Raw genomic sequence first — 17,946 nt, forward strand, 5'->3', positions numbered from 1 at the left:
ATTCCTTGTAGAACAAATAAATCATGGAAAGCCTGTGCATGTAAGAAAAAGACAGCAGACCAAATTCCAGAAATTCACATTTTCTTAGAAGTCAGCTTAATCAATTATCAATTCAAATCTTTGAATTCTTAAATATTTGGCCATATGTGGGACGAGGCTGAAGAGAAAGAAAATGTCATCATTCTCTTAGAAGGTCCAATATCACATAAGGAAGTAATCCAGCACAGATTTGTAATAAAAAGAAAACACAATTATTCCAAATGAGGGTTTTATTTCTTTTTATGTAAAAGTTCTTAAATTAGGTGCTAGCAATTACCATACAATTGATCCAGTCCCCCAGCTGAATTGATATTGACTGCAGTATTCCAACATGAAGGAAAAGAGAAAATTTACAAATATCTGATGAAATGAGTAAAATGTGAAGTGTTCTAATAGTAATATCTGAGATTTAGACTCAGGTGAAGAGGGTGATTTTCTTTTCTAAAAATTCCCCATTTTTACCTGGTGCCAGTGGTTCACATCTGTAATCCTAGCTACTCAAGAAGCTGAGATCTGAGGACTTCAATTCAAAGACAGCCTGGGCAAGAAAGTCCCTGAGACTCTTATTTCCATTTAACCCCCAGAATACCAGAAGAGGCACTGTTGCTCAAGAGGTAGAGCAGTCACCTTGAGTTGAAGAGCTCAGGAACAGTGCCCAAGCCCAGACTTCAAGCACCTCGAACAACAACAACATATCCCCATTTCATGGACTGCCTACATCTTCTCCTAACACTCAACAAAGGAGCCATTTTATCACCCACTACCTTTAAGTCCTAAACTAGCTATTGAAAATAGATTCATTTGTTATCTTATATCAAACGGTTCATATTTGCAGAAACAAATACCAGCAGTGGTAAATTTTTTCCAATCCTTCAACTCTGGGCCTGGGCCCTGAACATGGATATACTGGTAGCTTTCATGTGAGGCTGTTTGTTATTGATTGGATTACTGCCCATGAGGAAAATTACTGGGGCTTAAGGGAGATATAGGTTTAGTCATTTCAGGAAACTCCGTACTGCATTCCACAATAGTTGAACCAGTTTAATTTCCCTCCAACAGTGTAATAGAGTTCCAAATTGGCCAGCGTTTGCTATTGTTAGTTTTCTTAGTAATGGCCATATTAACTGGGATGAAGTAGAATCTGTCTTGTTTATTTATAGATTTGTATGCACCTTCTAGTTTCAATAAATGAATGAATCCATGAAACCTATATTGCTCTTTTTCTGCATTCCTTTCTCTTTTCTCTTAATATAATTTTCCCAAACCTTTCATTTTCCTTACCACTGGTGAAAAGTCATCTTTCTGATGGTTGAATGTAATCCCATTGTGTGTGTGTGTGTGTGTGTGTGTGTGTGTGTGTGTGTGTGTGTGTGTGTGTTGTGTGTGTATGTGTGTAAGATGACTATAGGCCCATGAATTCATTTCTAAGCATTTTGTGTCATCTGTAATTTTGTAATTCCATATTAAAGTTGGATTGCTTTCTCTACTGCACTGAAGAATATTGTTGGGATTTTGATGAGTATTGTATTGCCAATTGTTTGGGGGAAGTATTGCAATTTTTAAAATGTTAATTCTTCCAACCAGGAACATTGAAAGGCTTTCTATTTCCTTGAATCTCCTTCAATTTCCCTTTTTATATTTTTTTAAGTTTTCACATATAGGTCCTTCACAATTTTAGCTAAATTAATTCCTAGTTTTGTTGTTGTTGTTTTGTTTTGTTTAGATTTGATTTGTTTTTGAGGCTAATACATATGAGGTTGTATTTTGGATTTCAGCGTGCATCTTCCCATTGTTGGTAACAGAAAAACTAATGATTCTTGTGGGTTTTATACCCTGCTACATTGCTGAAGGATAGCATCACCTGAATTAACTTGAGGGAGGAAGCCGCAGGGTCCTTTAAATACAGGTTCATTTCATCTGTAAAAGGGGATAGTTTTACTTCTTCCATATTTGGATCTGCTTTATGTTTTTTTCTTGTCTAATGTTCTTGCAAGAAATTCCACTACCATATTGAAGAGTGGTAGAGAGAGTGGACATCCTTGTCTCATTCCTGATGTTAATGTATTTAGGCTTCCACCGTGAGGTAAATGCTAATTATCTGTGTAATATACATACTCAGTATTATATTGAGGAATGTTCCATGCATTCCTAGCTTCTCAGACCTTTTAATCATAAAGCGGTATTGGAGCTTGTTAAAAGCTATTTCTACATCCCTATAGACGATCATGTGTTTCTTGTCCCTGCTTCTGCTGATAGTGTGTTTTATGTTTATTCACAAGAATATTAAATCCACTTGTGTCTAAGATGAATCCTGTTTGATCATACCATATGATTTTTCTTTGGTAGTTGCTGAAATTGGTTAGTGAGAATTTTATTAAGAAGTTCTTCTTTAATGCTTATCAAAGAGTTGAATTCATAGTTCTTTTTCTTTGGTGAGTCCCTATGTGATTTGGCGAAGAGTCTAATTCTAGCTTCATAGAATGTGTTTGATAATGTGTCTCTCATAGATACTAGAAGGATGCATCTTGTTTTTAAATGCAACCTAATCTATGTCTTCTATTTGGAAATTTAAGTCCATTGATATTGAGAGTTGACAGAAATATCTGATAAGTCCTGATATGTTATACACCAGTTGTTAAGAGCTGTGCCTGATCTACTCTTAATAAATTTACCTTGAACTCTGGTAGGGAACATTTATATAACCAGTTCCTCTTCTTCTTGATCTTCTCTATGTACAATATATTTGATTAAATTCTATCATGCTGATTTGGTGGAGATACGTTGTTTCAAGTTGTCTTTGTCATGAAATATGTTTATTTATCCTTTAAATGTAAAGGAAAGTTTGGCGTGGGACCTTATTCACGGTTGGTATTGTTTACCTTTAGTGTTTGTCATATATCATTCCAGGCTCTCCTTTTCACCATATCAGCTAAGAAATCTGTTTTTCTTCTGACTGTATATCCTTTATAAATAATCTTTTCTCTATGGCAGCTTTAAGAATCCTTTCCTTGATCCTTAATGATCCTCTAATGGATTATGATGTCATAGTGGATTGTTCAGTTCTAGAATTCTGTGTTTGTTCTAAAGGCTTCTCTTCTCTGAATGAGCCTATCTCTTTGGATGTTTGGCATGTTCTCTGCTAGAATTCTGTAATATGTTTCCCATCCATTTAGTTTCCTGCTCTTCTCCTTGATACCTATCTCCCCGAAATTTGATCTTCTGAGTCTTGACTTTCTGGCAAGATCATTTCTTATTTCGTGGATTTGTTCTAAGTGATTTTTTCCTCTTTCCTATTAGATCTATTCTGTATTTGGCCCTGAGATTATCTTCTATGTCATCTATTTGCTGTGGAGGCTTTCTACTTTGTTTTTTATTTCCCTGTCTTCTAGTTGGTAATTTTTTAGGAGTTCTATCTCTCTATTAAAGCTTTGTTTTAGATCTGTTATGGACTTTCTGTACATTTTTTGGGGTCCGGTCGTGGGGCCTGAACTCTGGGCCTGGGTACTGACCCTCAGTTCTTCAGCTCAAGGCTAGAGCTCTACCACTTGAGCCACAGCACCACTTCCTGGATTTTTCTTTCTTTCTCTCTCTCTTTTTTTTTTTTTTTGCTTATGTGGTGCTGATGAATCGAACCCAGGTCCTCAGGCAGGCAAGACAAGTGCTCTACCACTGAGCCACCTTCTCAGCCCTCCGTACATTTTTTTCTTTGGGTGGGAGATTTGCAAGGGTTGTTTTCTTAGCTGTGTCTTCTCTCATATCTTTTAACTAGGCATCCAGTTTTTCTTGAACTCCCTTGACTTCTCAGAATTCATTTATTTTTCTGTTTGTAGTCTCCATGAATTATTTTTCAATCTTTGGTTGGCCTCATTTTTTCACAAATTTCCTTGTAGAGGTTTTCTATCTTTCCATTAATTACATTTTTCAGCAGTATCTGTAATAAGTTTCGATAACTCTCTTCTAGGTCCTTGATTGTCTGTTCTAATGCCTGGTTATTTACTGTGTGAATTATACTACCTTGACATCACTTTTCTTGTATTTTTCTGATTTGTTTTGTTCATTTGGAGGTTTTCTTTTGGGGGAATCTATGATCTTAATAGGTGACTCTCTATGTTTTTGGTTGATTTGCCAGGTCTTTGTTTGGTCTCCTGTTATGATTTGTTTTTCTGCAATTGCATTTTTGTCAGGTCCATTAAGTGTAGGAATAGAAAACAGTTGTGGTGAGATGTTGTGATGTTAATATTTGTGGTTCCAGTGACAGTTCGGACTGTCCAGTAGTATGGTGAATTGTCTATGTGTATGGATGTGGCTTTCTCTGATGTACGCTTCTGTTCCTGCTTTTTTCTATGTTGCCCATTTATTTTCACACTGCAGATGTGCTTTTGAATATGTTGGTCAACACAGTCATAGCATTCAACTACCTGGCTGGCACCTTTTCATAGAATTCTATTTTCTTGTGAAGACAGTATAAAATCTTCTTATGAATGATATGTTTATAATTATGTCTATATTTATAGACATATCTATAGACATATTTATAGCATATCTATAATTATATCTGATTTAATGTGACCCTCTATAAGTGGAGTATCTGCTAGGACTATATACCTCTGTTCATTAGAGATTACTAGGGTAATTTTCTGTTGTTATTATGTTATTGTTTTTCCTCTTCCTCAGATTTATTTTTATATTGTGGATGTTTTCACATAATTTAGGATTTGCGATTGTTGTATCAGGTTATTTTTGTTTTTCTGCTTATATTACGTTGAAGTAGTGATTTCAGGCTTGTATGAAGAAACAGAAAGAGACAGAATGTTTGTTATTAAATTTAGGAGAAAGAAGATATTTTAACCTATTTACTACAAATAAATTCATATTAAGCAAAGCTAATGAAAATAATTACTAATTTACTCTTCAAAGGATGAGTATAGTACTCTTGGACATCTTGGAGGAAAAGACTATAGACTCATTACAATTTATAACTTACATTAAAATTACTGCCTAAACGTTCTTCTTCAGAAAGGGAAAAGCTCCATTGCTTTAATATTAGTATTATAAAATCATAATAGATGCATGTTGAATTGTTTTCCTCTGCTTTTTATCAAGTCCATTTTTCATCCATTAGGTATCTAGGGCTTTGAATGACCAATTTCTTAAAATACCTATATTTCTTATATTGTGATGTAAATCTCAGTAATATAAATATGAATTTATCTTTGAAAGTTATCTTGAGCTACATTCATATAAAATTTATGCAGTCTCAAACAAGAAACCTGACTATTTTACTCTATTCTATGTTTTAATCAATAAATCCATTCGCTTTAGAAATATGTCCTTATCTTTTATATTGCTCCAGTAAACATCATGTGTTTCTAGTATTGTAATGACGTAAATATAAAGTTTGGAACAAGAAGACAACCTCCCTCCATTATCACTTTAAAGTAAACCCTTGGGGATTATTTTATATATAAAAATAAAAAAGTGCAATGTAATGTTTATACATGAATAACATAATGGTTAAGTCAAAAGACACAAGAACTACCACAGCAATTCTGAATTGACTTAAAGGCACCAAAATATTGTGTTCATAAATAACACTCATTTAAAAAAATAACTAGTCAATACAAAGTTTATATTATATTTGAAATTTACAAAATGAAAATTACACTCAGATTTGCTGTCAATATTCTGTTTCCAGTAATACATTTATTCAGCAAACAGGGAAACAAAAAATAAGGGTTTGTCACATATAATGAAAAATGCAGAAGCAGACTGTCTTTCCTTAAGATGATAAGTACCTGCAAATTGTGTGATTTATTCAAAGATACTATAAACATTCATAAGAAGATTTGTGATCAGAAGTGATAGGTAAGCAAAGTACCTGGAAAACTGTATACATAAATTGAAGTTTCAATATAGGATGACAAGTTTTCAATAAATGAGCCTATTACTCTCTATCTCTAACACACATACAGTATTCTACATTTTCCCACATACTTCCATTCTCTTACCTCAGTACCTGATTAATATTCTTCTTTTTCATGATGTCAATTCTTTCTAAAATAACAAGGTGGGCATGCCAATTATGTTCTCTAAACTTACTAGCAATACTAGATTAGTAAACCTAAATCATTGCTTTGTAGGGAAATAGAAATTTAGTTTCTTAAAACTCATGATTATAACATTTTCTCAAACATTTATTAAGCAACTGATTTATATTTTTGTCATGAAATCTTATTTGATAAATTTTTATTCACTAAGTTAAATAATTGGCCAATAACAATTTAAATTATGCATGAACAAATTTTATCTAACACAATTATTTCTTTCACAAGACATATCATGGTTCTCTTCAAGAACACTGGAAGGCAGTGTGCTATTTATTTATTTTTAGTTATTTTGTTAATGGTTATTAATTTTCAGAAGTGGCAGTTTAATTATGCTCTTTCCATAATCTATTAAAAATATTTGATTTTACTCCCTCTATTTTTTGTTACTCCTTTCTCCGAAGATCTTCTGTTTTTCACATAAAATTATATTTTTATATATGCACATATAAAGTAATTTGGAAGATTTAAGCTAAACTGCAACTTAATTCAAGACATACAGTGGATTATCATCATGAACAAAAAAAATACAAAAAAAAAAACTGTACTGAAAATGAATTTTACACCATGGGGAGAGAAGAGTGATGGAGGTGGGAGAGGGAAGGGATAGTGGGACAACAACAAAGAAGGGGGTAACAATGCTCAACAAGATACGTACTCATTACCTTACATATGTAACTGTTATCCCTATGTAAGCCTCATTACAATAAAATAAAATTTAAAAAATGAAAAATAAAACGACAGGAAATAAAAAAAAACATTTTTAAAAATTTAGGTTCAAAGTGCAAGTGAAATTTAGACCTACACGCTGAGATAGGATAATTGTGAAATAGAGGCTTGCTATTAACATTATGATTCGGTTATATGTAGGTTTAGGATTAGGCAAGGTGTTCCAGTTAGAGCTGGGGTTAGGATAAGAAAAAGAGGTAAGATATTGTGTAAAATTGCCACATATTTTAAGAAGAATGAATGACATCAAAGTTAGAATGAATGAAAACAAGTGTGCATGTTATCTTAAACATTCATACAGTTCTTGTTAGGATTAGGGAAGGATAAGCTTTAGGGTAAAATTTAGTTTTCCACTAAGAAGTAGAAGCAAAAAAATGTGTGATTGAATAGAATCCAGACAATTTCCCTTACATTAACCATTTGTTGTTAATTCAGGTTGTGATTAGGATTAGGTTTCTGGTTAAAGGGGGTTGAGAATTGAGTAAAGAAATATATTAAACTGGTGGCTCGTGCCTATTATCCTATCTATTCAGGAAGCTAATTTCTGAGGATGGCAGTTCAAAGCCATCCCAGGCAGGAAAGTCTGTGAGAATTTTATCTCCAATTAACTATCAGAAAATCAGAAAGTGGTGCTGTGGCTCAAGTGGTAAAGTGCAAACCTTGAGCTAAAGAACTCAGGGATCATGCCTATGCCTAGAACTCAGGGATTATGCCCAGGCCCAGAGATGAAATCCCACAACCAACCAAAAGAAAAAAAAAAGGAATAGGATAAATGTTAATTAAATCTGAACTTATTTTATGTTCTAGGAATTCAGGAAAAGCTGGGATAATGGAAGTAAAATGTATTTCATAATATCAGGATTTGAGATCAATTGGTTTAATGATTACTTTTATGGAACAGGATAGGTTCAGAAATAAGAATGAGAAAATCTGTAGGGTTTAGGAAAACTTCCAATTTATTTCAAGAATTACAAGTGGAATTTCAGTTAGGATTGCACAAAACCAGCATTTTTCATAAATTTTAGAATTGCGATACCATTAGTGTTAAGGTTAGGGTTAGGATTCCAGCCACGTTTAGGGTTAGAGTGAAGGAGAAAAAAAAATGAGGCTCAAATTGATGGTGAATTTTGGAATAAGTCTGGTAAGAATTAGAATGAATGTGAACTAGAGTACTGCTATTAATATTAGAATCTACTTGCAATTAGGCTTATATTTATTCTCAATATTCCAGTTAAGATTAAGTTTAGGGTAAGAAAATGACTAAGATATTGGAAAAAAATAGAAACCTATGTTTGCAAGGCATATTTGAATCAAGTTAGGATGAATGAAAACTATTGTAACACTAACTAGTAAGTGTTAGTATTGGCGTATAATTTGGATTAAAATCAGTGTCAGTATTTTGTTCTGATTATGATTAGTGTTATGAATAGGAAAGTTTTAGTATAAAATTGAGTTTTCACTAACAAGTAGAAGCAAAAATGTGAGAATGAATAGTAACTAGAGCATTACCATGATATATATATATATTTCTCAGTGATCATTCTTATAATGATTAATGAGAGTTTTCTAGCCAGGTTTAGGTTGAGAGTTAACATTGAGTAATGGACTAGATGATAAGTAAATATGAAATTGTTTTAGAATACAGTGGTTCAGGAAAAGGTAGTATCAATGGAAACTACAGTGTTTTCCCTGATAAGAGAATCTGATGACAAGTAATATAATGGTTCATGTTAGGGAACAAGATAACTTCAGAGGTAGAGTCAGGAAATTTGTTGGAATTAGGGCATATTGAAACTCATTTCCAGAGTGAAAACTGGAATATTCATTCCAATGAATAAAAACTAGAGTATTTTTTAATATTAATTTTGGACTATGATTAGGTTGACAGTTAGGTTTCAGTTCCAGCTGGGCTTAGTGTTAGCATTAGGGAAATGGAAAATTTAGGGTCAAACTGAAAGTTAATCTTCGAATAACAAGTCAAGATAGAATTAGGATGAATATGAAATAGGAAACTGCTAATAATATTAGGATTGGGATATGATTAGTGTAAGGATTAGCCTGAATATTTCAGTTAGGGTTCGTGTTAGAAAAATGACAAGATATTGAGTAAAACTAGAAATTATTTTATGAAAGATGAGTTGAATCAAAGATAGGATGTATAAATTTAATATATATTGTGTGGCTTTTTGAATGCAGAGGCAACTGGTTCTAGGGTTAGGGTTACTTTTTTAATTTATGAACTAATGAATTAAATGCACAATTCTTTCTTTCTTATAAACCAAGACAGTCACGATTTGGGGAAAAAACTCAATTTTCTACATGAAAATGTGTCTTAAAATATTTTCCAACCAGGATTAAATAATAGTGAGCAGGGTGTCATTTATTAAAATTAGGTAAGTTGATGATACAGCTTTCAAAAACATCCAAACACATAGTATTAGAACTCAGATATGTCATTGGGAAAACAGATATTGTACTTGCTCTAGCTGGGAAATTGTGTGTGCGTTCGTGCGTGAGTGTGTGTGAGTGTGGGGTGTGTGCACCCACCACAGGTCTTCAACTCAGTTCTGGGTCCTGTCGTCAGCTTATTCTGTGGAAGTATGGCACTAAACCACGGAGTCACAAGTTTTCTTCTGGCATTTTAATAGTTAATTTGAGATGCATATCTCATGGATTTTCCTGTCTGGACTTAATCTTCTGATCCCCAGCAATCCTTGGGTTAGTATTACTGTGGGTGCTACCACAAAGTGACAGTTCCTTAAACTGGGAGCAATATGGAAGTACTTGTGCAAGATACAAAGTAACCAGTTCATTAATGTGGGAGTAACAGGATCACATTAGTTTGCCTTCAAAGACATTGTTTCTGATGAGTTTAACTGAAGCCCAAAGCATAATCCAAACCTATTAGTCACACTGTATGAAGTAGCACATATTCATGATGTAGAATATGTACAATGAATTAAATCCTGAATCAAAAGACTTTGTTGGGTTTGTAGCAAAGAAATAGAGTGTCATTGAAATGAAGTCCAGACTGGAGGCCTGTAGCGAGCAGCAGAGAATTTGCTTAGTGCGTGTCCAACCCCCAGGACCATAAAGATGTTGAAGAAAGTGAAAGCGTAGAAGAAAGAGGAAAGGAAAGGAGGAGGAAGGGGTAAGAGTGAAGAAAGGTCATAGCACGAGAGAGAAGAGGATGGGACAGGGAGAAAGTAGAGGTAGGAGAGAAGGAAGACGGAAACAGGACAGTAGGGAAGAGGAGCAGAAGAAGAGGTAGGAAGAGGAAGATAAATGTAAGATAACAACAAGAGCTTTTGGAAAACATTTTACATAAGCGATCTGCATGTGCAGGCAGGATTATTTTCTAATCAGAGAAATAGCTAGCACAGTGACAATATGGGTGATACCTGTTGCGTGGTCATTTTATTCTCTTTCTTCAGTGAGGTGTTCAGAAGAAATGCTGAGTTTGGTGTTTTACATATACAGTTCAGGATTTCTTTTCATGAATCAAACATGGGAAAGGACTAAATGCAGCTTCCCTTAATTAAAAAAAAATAGAAGCTATATATACTAGTGTTACTATGCATGAAGAAATCCTGGAGATTTCTGGTTAATTCAGAAGTCCCCATGCAAAAATATAGGACAAGAGGAAAGCAAAACTGTTTTTAAAGTGTAATAGGTTATCATTGATGAATAGTTTTCGTGGACATTTTTCGTTTTTCTTTTTTTTTTCTTTTTTGCCAATTGTTCATTGCTCCAAGGCTGTGCCCTGGAGCCCTTTCCAAGTCATTATGTGAAACTCCATTTCTGTAGTCCCTGTGGGTGTGGGTGTCTTCTTAGGTCACCTGTTGAGATGTGGGGTCAACTCCCTTACGGTGGATGTGCAGTGAGTGGATGTGTGTGCATGCTCCTCAGAATTGCTAGATGAAGCCCGCCCACTCATCCCACCTAACTTCCCAGTCTCAGTTGCTCCATTTCACCCAGCAGCTGGCAACCATGGGGCTGGAGTTGAGGCCACTGCTGCCCTCTCCTCCTCCAGCTGTGCTGGTACTTGTCTTCTGTGCTCCTGAGTTTGTGGCCCATCCTAGGGAGACTCTGTTCTGGGGTCACTGCCTGTCCCCATGAGTGGGGGGTGGGGGACACCATGTTTGTACACTGCACAGTCCATGGGTAAAGGAAGGCTGAGCATGCAGTCTGCCTCCTTGGGGGTAGGTAGCCTAGCCTTGGTTCACTTCATCAGGGTTTAAGGGGGGCGGGGGAGTGGAGCCATGTGCTGGCCCTTCTGCCAGCTGGCTTGTGACAGCTGCAGCAGCTCAGCAACCTGGAGCCCCTTCAGCATCTCTGTGGACTTCCATTTTCTGGACCCTGTGGAGTCAGGTACAGGGCCAACCCAACATATGCCCATCCGTGCCAGAGGAGCCTGGACTTGCAGCACACCAGCTGCAGCACCGAGGGACTGAAGCCCCATTGGCATTGCTGTGTAGTCTCCTCCATCACCCTTCTGGCCCATATGGGGCCAGCTCTGGGTACCATTCCAGGGATACTCCATTTGGAGGCAATGGGCTCACCCCCTACCCTCGTTGTTCTACAAAGCAGGGGAATGGGCCTGGTCTTGGCAGTGTAGGCTGCACTGATGGAAGGCAGGACTTGGCGTCTGCCCTGTCTTACCCCCTGGCTTGACATCTGAGTCTGGGTTGCGTGGTTTGGTCACTAATGGAGCCTTGTTGGCTTCAGCCCACAGCAACAAGTGCTATACTTGCTGCAGCAGCAATGCAGTGTCCTGGGCCCCCTTAGGGTCACCACATGGACCACTGATGGGTCTACATGGGCCGGGTGTGGGTTTCATCCCAGGACTCCCATGAGCAAGTGCCACTCCCCTTGATGGTACTGGAAGCAAGAGGTGCCACATATAATATCTACTTTCTAACAGTTCCCTTCATTGAGATAAACAGAACTGGGAGATATAAATAAGTTTTATAAAAACAAAATATATAAACTACATCACTTCAACTTGTTAAACCATTGTAATATTTTTATCCAGTAGGAATTCTGTCTGTAATTACTTATTTTACACTTGAATACAACTAATGTAATATATTTTGTGTGTATTTTACTATTCTAGTATAACTTTATTTGTACTACTTACATACAATTTTTTTCAAATTCTGATATTTAATCACATGTTTACGGTTAAGAGTTTTGTTGTACTTTTATTTCAATTTTACATTATGGCCTTATGAATACAAACAATAAAACCCATTCTTGCTAGTATAAAGTTCAGTGATTTTTGACTAGAGACTCAAGGATAGAGCATTACAAATCATACAGTAATGTCTATCACTTTGTTTAATACTGCTCTATAAAATAATTCGTAATTCAGGCGGCAGCCACTTCATCTGGCATGCTGGTCTGTCTGGTGAAGTAGGATCCTAGTGGCAGCATGACCATATCGGACCCTTGTGGGCACCTCTCCTGGGACGGTGGGAGGAGATCAGGGTGCACCTGCTGTTGGGCTAGGGAAGCAACCCAGCAGCTGCTGCGTGAATGACACAATGTCACTGACTCACATCTAGCACATGCCTGCTCCGTGGGCCTGGGCCCTGAGGATCAACCCCTGGGAGCACACATACACTACAGGGCAGGGGCTGCCCACCTTTGAAAGAGTACAGATTAAACAGAAGCCAGTCTGTGGATCAGCTTGTACAATATTTATCCTTCATGGAGCACAGGACTATTCTGCTCTGTTGTGGGGAGAAGACAAGAAAGACAGGCCCAGGAGAGGTGATGCCAACTTTTGTACTCAGGCTGGCAAGGAAACTTCTTCCATGCTCTCTCCAGTAGGCTCAGGAAGCCCTTCCATGCTCCTTGTCCATGGAGCAGCAGCCAGGGACACTCACATCTTGTACTCCTGGCTGCTTTTTTTAGTTTGTTTGTTAATTTATTCAGAGAGCCCCTCCCTCAGACAGCAGAGTTTTATTCTGGGTTTTGTAAAAACGTTCAGCATCTGAGCATTCCCAGGGTTTTTTTTTATTGTTTCTTGTAAATGCGTTGTGAAATTTGTGTTTTAGGTGTTGAGGTGAGGGAGGAGGAGCCAGATTATGAATATAGTTTCCTACAAGCCTTTCATCTAAAAATGAAAATAGATTCTCTCTAAAAATGCCTTTCAGGAAATAAATTTGGGATGGAAAAAAGGTTGTTTTCCCATGAGATGAAAATGTGCTATTTTTATATGCATGTTTTATGCATTCAAATTACACTTAAGTAATTCACTATCTAGGAACAATCGTCCATACCTAACAATTAAGTGTTTTGTGAGCTACAGGCAGGGTTATCACAAAGACCTCTTTGCTATTCGGGGTCTTTTATTGTTCCATGTGACTTTTTGGATTGCTTCTTCTATTTCATTGAAGAGTGAGATTGGGATATTGATAAGTATCATATTGAATTTGGATATAGCCTTTGGCAGTATTGCCATTTTCATGATGTTAATCCTCCCAATCCATGAGCGTGTGAGGTTGCCCACTTCCTGAGTTATGCTTTCATTTTCTTTTTCAGGTTTTTAAAATTCCATCATAAAGGTCCTTCACCTCTTAAGTTAACTCCTAGGTATTTTATTTTTTGTGTGGGTATTAAAACGGGGTTGCTTTCCCAATTTCAGCCACACTCATATCGTTATTGGAATACAGGAAAGCCATTTATTTCTGAGGGTGAATTTTATACTCGGCTAGTTTGCCAAAGTTTCTGATCAGCTCAAGTAACTTGGGAGTGGAGTACATGGGGTTCTTTGAATACAAGACCAGCTCATCTGCAAAGATGGATAGTTTTACTTCATCTTTCTCTATTTGGATCCCATGTAAGTTAACATCTTGTCTTATTGCCCCATCTAGCATTCTAATACTAAATTGAAGAGTAGTGGAGAGAGCAGACATCCTTATCTCATTCCTGAATTTATAAGAAATGTCCTTAACTTTTCACCATTAAGTATAATGATGGCTTTAGGTTTGTCAATCCTTAGCAGAAAGAACAGCACTGGAGCAATATCAGTTCCAAATTTCAAACTCTACTAAAAAGCCATAGTAATAAGAACAGCTTGGTTCTGGCACAAGAACAGACCTGAGGACCAACCGAATAGGACTGAAGACTCAGAAATGAATCCCCTGACCTATAGCCACCGAATGTTTGATAAGGGAGCAAAAAAATAGAATGGAAGAAAGACAGCATTTTGAGTAAATGATGTTGGCACAATTGGTTAAACACCTGTAGAAAACTAAAGCTAGATCCGTATATATCACCCTGCATGAGAATCAACTCCAAATGGATCAAAGACCTCAAAATAAAAGAAGACACCATGAAAACATTGAATAAAGGAATAGGATAAACTCGAGAGCTTTTTAGTACAGGCTGAAAATTTCTTTATAGAGAGCCAGAAACAAAGAGTAAAGAAAGATAAGTTAAGAAATTAATTTTTTAATTCATCTCTTTATGAAACTAGCAATTTGCTATTACAAGATACGATGGAATTATAAATCCAAGTGCTAATGGAGTCTGTATACAATAAACATATTATAATAGTCAAAAAACAGAAATCAAAGAAAATTTGGACAAATGGGATTACATGAAACATCAGAGCTTCTGCAAAGCAAAGGTCATAGTTAGCAAGATCAATAGAAAGCCCACGTTCTGGTAGAAGATTTCATGAGACATAAAATGGACAAGGTCTTACATCTAAGATATATTTAGGACTCAAAAACTTAAATTCTCCAACAGCAAATCCTCAAAGAAACAACTGCTCGATAACTAAGTGGGCTAAAGACTTAGAGAGTTCTCTGAAGAAGAAATAAAAATGGCCATTAAGCACATGAAGAAATGCTCAACTATTCTAGCTACAAAAGAATGCAAATCAAGACAACATTGAGATTGCACCTTACCCTAGTTAGAATGGGTATAATCAAGAAATATAATAGCAACAGATGTTGGAGGGGATGTGTCTAAAAGGACTCCTATTGCATTGTTGGTGGGAGTGTAAACTTGTTTAAACACTTTGTAAAGCAGTATGGAAGTTCTTGAAAAGACTCCAGGTAAAGCTCCCCTATGACCCAGCAATCCCACTTTTGGGCATTTAGGCATTTACCCAAATGATCACAAACAAGATCATACCAAAGTTGCAAGCACCACGATGTTTATTGCAGCATTATTCACCAAAACTATGATATGGACCCAACCTTGATGCTCCTCAGTACATGAGTTGATCAAAAAAAGTGATACACACACACACACACACACACACACACACACACACACACACACACACACACACACAATTGAATTCTATGCCTCCATTAGAAAGAATGAAATTGCCCCATTTTTTAGGAAATAGAAAGACTTGGTAAGTATTATATTAAGTGAAGTAAGGCTAGGCCCAAAGAAACATAGGTCCCATGTTTTCCCTTGTTTGCAAGGACTAGTACACTTCTAGTACAAGCACAAAAGATCAAAGACTATGTACATATGACCATATAAGATGATGTTAAGTGAAATATACCCCAAGTCAGAGACACAATTGGTTTTATCTTTCTTGCCTTTTGTTTTTAATATACTTATAATGCACTATGTGATTCTTTTGTAGGTTCATACCCCCATGGTATAATTCCTGTTTTCACTGTATTTGATTATAGTGTACTGCATCTTTTATATATATTTTTGTAATTTGGGGAGTAGAAAGGTTATAGCAGAATGCTGAAATGTGGATGCATTGTGACAATGAGTTATACAGGACACTGTGTCCAAAATGAATTTATAATGTCGGGCAGGAGTCAAGGAAGAAGGAGTTGGAGAGGTGGGGAGGGAAGTAGTAGGGGAAAAACACAGAAGGAGGTAACAATGCTCAATAGGAAATGTAATCATTACCTTACTCATGTAACTGTAAACCCTCTGTATAGCATTTTTACAATAAAAAATATAAAAAAATCTTTCCCTGTTGTAGATTTCCAGTGCTGCCCTGGGCATTGCATTTTTTGCCTTTTCTGGCTGTGGTTAGGTCCACCTGTCCAGTGGATCAGTAGTCTTCACAGCTTCTTGGTCCTGAAGTGGTACTTGGATTATACAGTGGTGGTTGGAACCAGGCCAAGGACAGGATAAAAACACTTCCAGGGCATGGCTTCTTCATCCCCCATGCAACTAGGATTGCAAGCAGAATTTCTCTGAATTTACTCCAGAAAACAGTCACTGCACCAAAAGGCAAGGTCACTAAACACCTCCCCTCCTCCCCACATTCCCTCCTTTCTCTCTCCTTGGGAAAGTACAAAATAATTTTGCAGGTTTTGGTAAACACACAATTGTCCACTACCTCCCCTGGTAAACTAGGCTTAAAGTCACTAAGTCATGTAAATGGATAATGCTGCCCTCATTATTCTGGATAACAACTTCAGGTTGTTTGATGCTTTAATTTGTAGTTGATGGTGGTGATGGTAGGAGAGCCCGAACTCTGGGTCTGGGCACTGTCCTTGATGAGCTTTTCATCTCAAAGCTAGTGCTCTACCACTTGAGCCACAAAGCCATTTCCACTTTTTCTTCTTATGTGGTGCTGAGGAATTGAACCCAGGACTTCATGAATGCAAGACAAGCACTCTACCACTGAGTTTCCTTCCCAGCCCTAATGCTTTAATTCTTCAAATTTTATTTTTGTCGGTCCTGGGGTTTAATTTCAGGACCTGGGTGTTAACATATCACTGAGTTCTTCAGCTCAAGGGGAGCCTTCTACCACTTGAACCAAAGTGCCACTTCTTGTCCTCATAATGATGAGGAGAATATTTGAAGGTGAATAGGTGATTACAGAGGTGTGCTTTCTTGAGTTATATGTTCATGGCATAGTTTATATTCTGTTGAAAATGAGACAGTTAAGATAGGGTTGTTGACATTCCTTGTATCCTTAACAGTATAATATTAAAACCAGTTTTATAATATATTATTTATAGTAATTATAGAATATCCCTAATTATGCATCTATTATAAATATAACATTTATATTTTATGTAATATAGTATTTTACGTATATTATGCATACATAATTTAATTTCTCTGCTCATCTGTCCAGGAATTAAATTAGAAATATCTTTGAAAATTGATAGTAAAGTAGGGTCCTTACAAGTTTGATTGCAACATAGCGTTTTACCCAATAAGTAGTTATTTATTCAGAATTGGTTTAGAAATGGAATATCATAACATAATTGAACATTCAGAAATAATTATGTAGGAACATGCCAAGGACGGAATTCAAAAAATATAACACGAGGACCTGTTGCAACAATGAGAAGTACAAGTTGTCATGTCAAAAACGAACTTTACAACTTTGGGGGGAGGATTGGGAATGGGGGGAGGGAGGATGGGAAGGGATCGGAAGGGTAAACAAAGGAGGAGGCTACAATGCTTGATAACAAATGTACTCACTATCTTGCCCATGTAATTGTAACCCCTCTGTACAGTATTTTCACAATAAAAAATATATAACATGATTCATATCTGTAATCCCAGCTACTTAGGGGCTGAGATCTGAAGATAGCTATATGAAGCCAGTCTAAGTGAAATGGCTCAGGGACAAGACCCAGACCATAGTTCAAGTATCAATACTGGCAGAAAAATAAATTATGTGACTAAAACATACAAATATATTTATTTAAATAAAGTTGTCATTCCTTGTATCCTTCACAGTATAATACTAAAATCAGTTTTATACATATATTATTTATAATATTTATAGAATATTATTTATAGAATATCAATAATGATACATGTATTATAAATATATCATTTATATGTTATGTAAAAGAATACATTACATATATTATGCACACCTAATTTATACTGATAAAACTAATATCCATTAAATTGATATAAGTTTTAGAATAGGGAATAGATTTACTTTAGTACAACAAGAAAGTAACTAGTCACAAAAATTATTTCTTTTGTATTATATATCCATAAAAACTATTCCCTGTGTATTCAAGGTACTTAATGATAAAAGCCTGTGTTCATCAGAAAAAGGGGATTTGTTCTCCTTAAGGAATTACTCCAGGAATAATAA

The sequence above is a fragment of the Dipodomys merriami genome, unplaced genomic scaffold, assembly GCF_024711535.1.
Source record: "Dipodomys merriami isolate MVZ:Mamm:240054 unplaced genomic scaffold, mDipMer1.0.p SCAF_1661, whole genome shotgun sequence".
NCBI lineage: Eukaryota > Metazoa > Chordata > Mammalia > Rodentia > Heteromyidae > Dipodomys > Dipodomys merriami.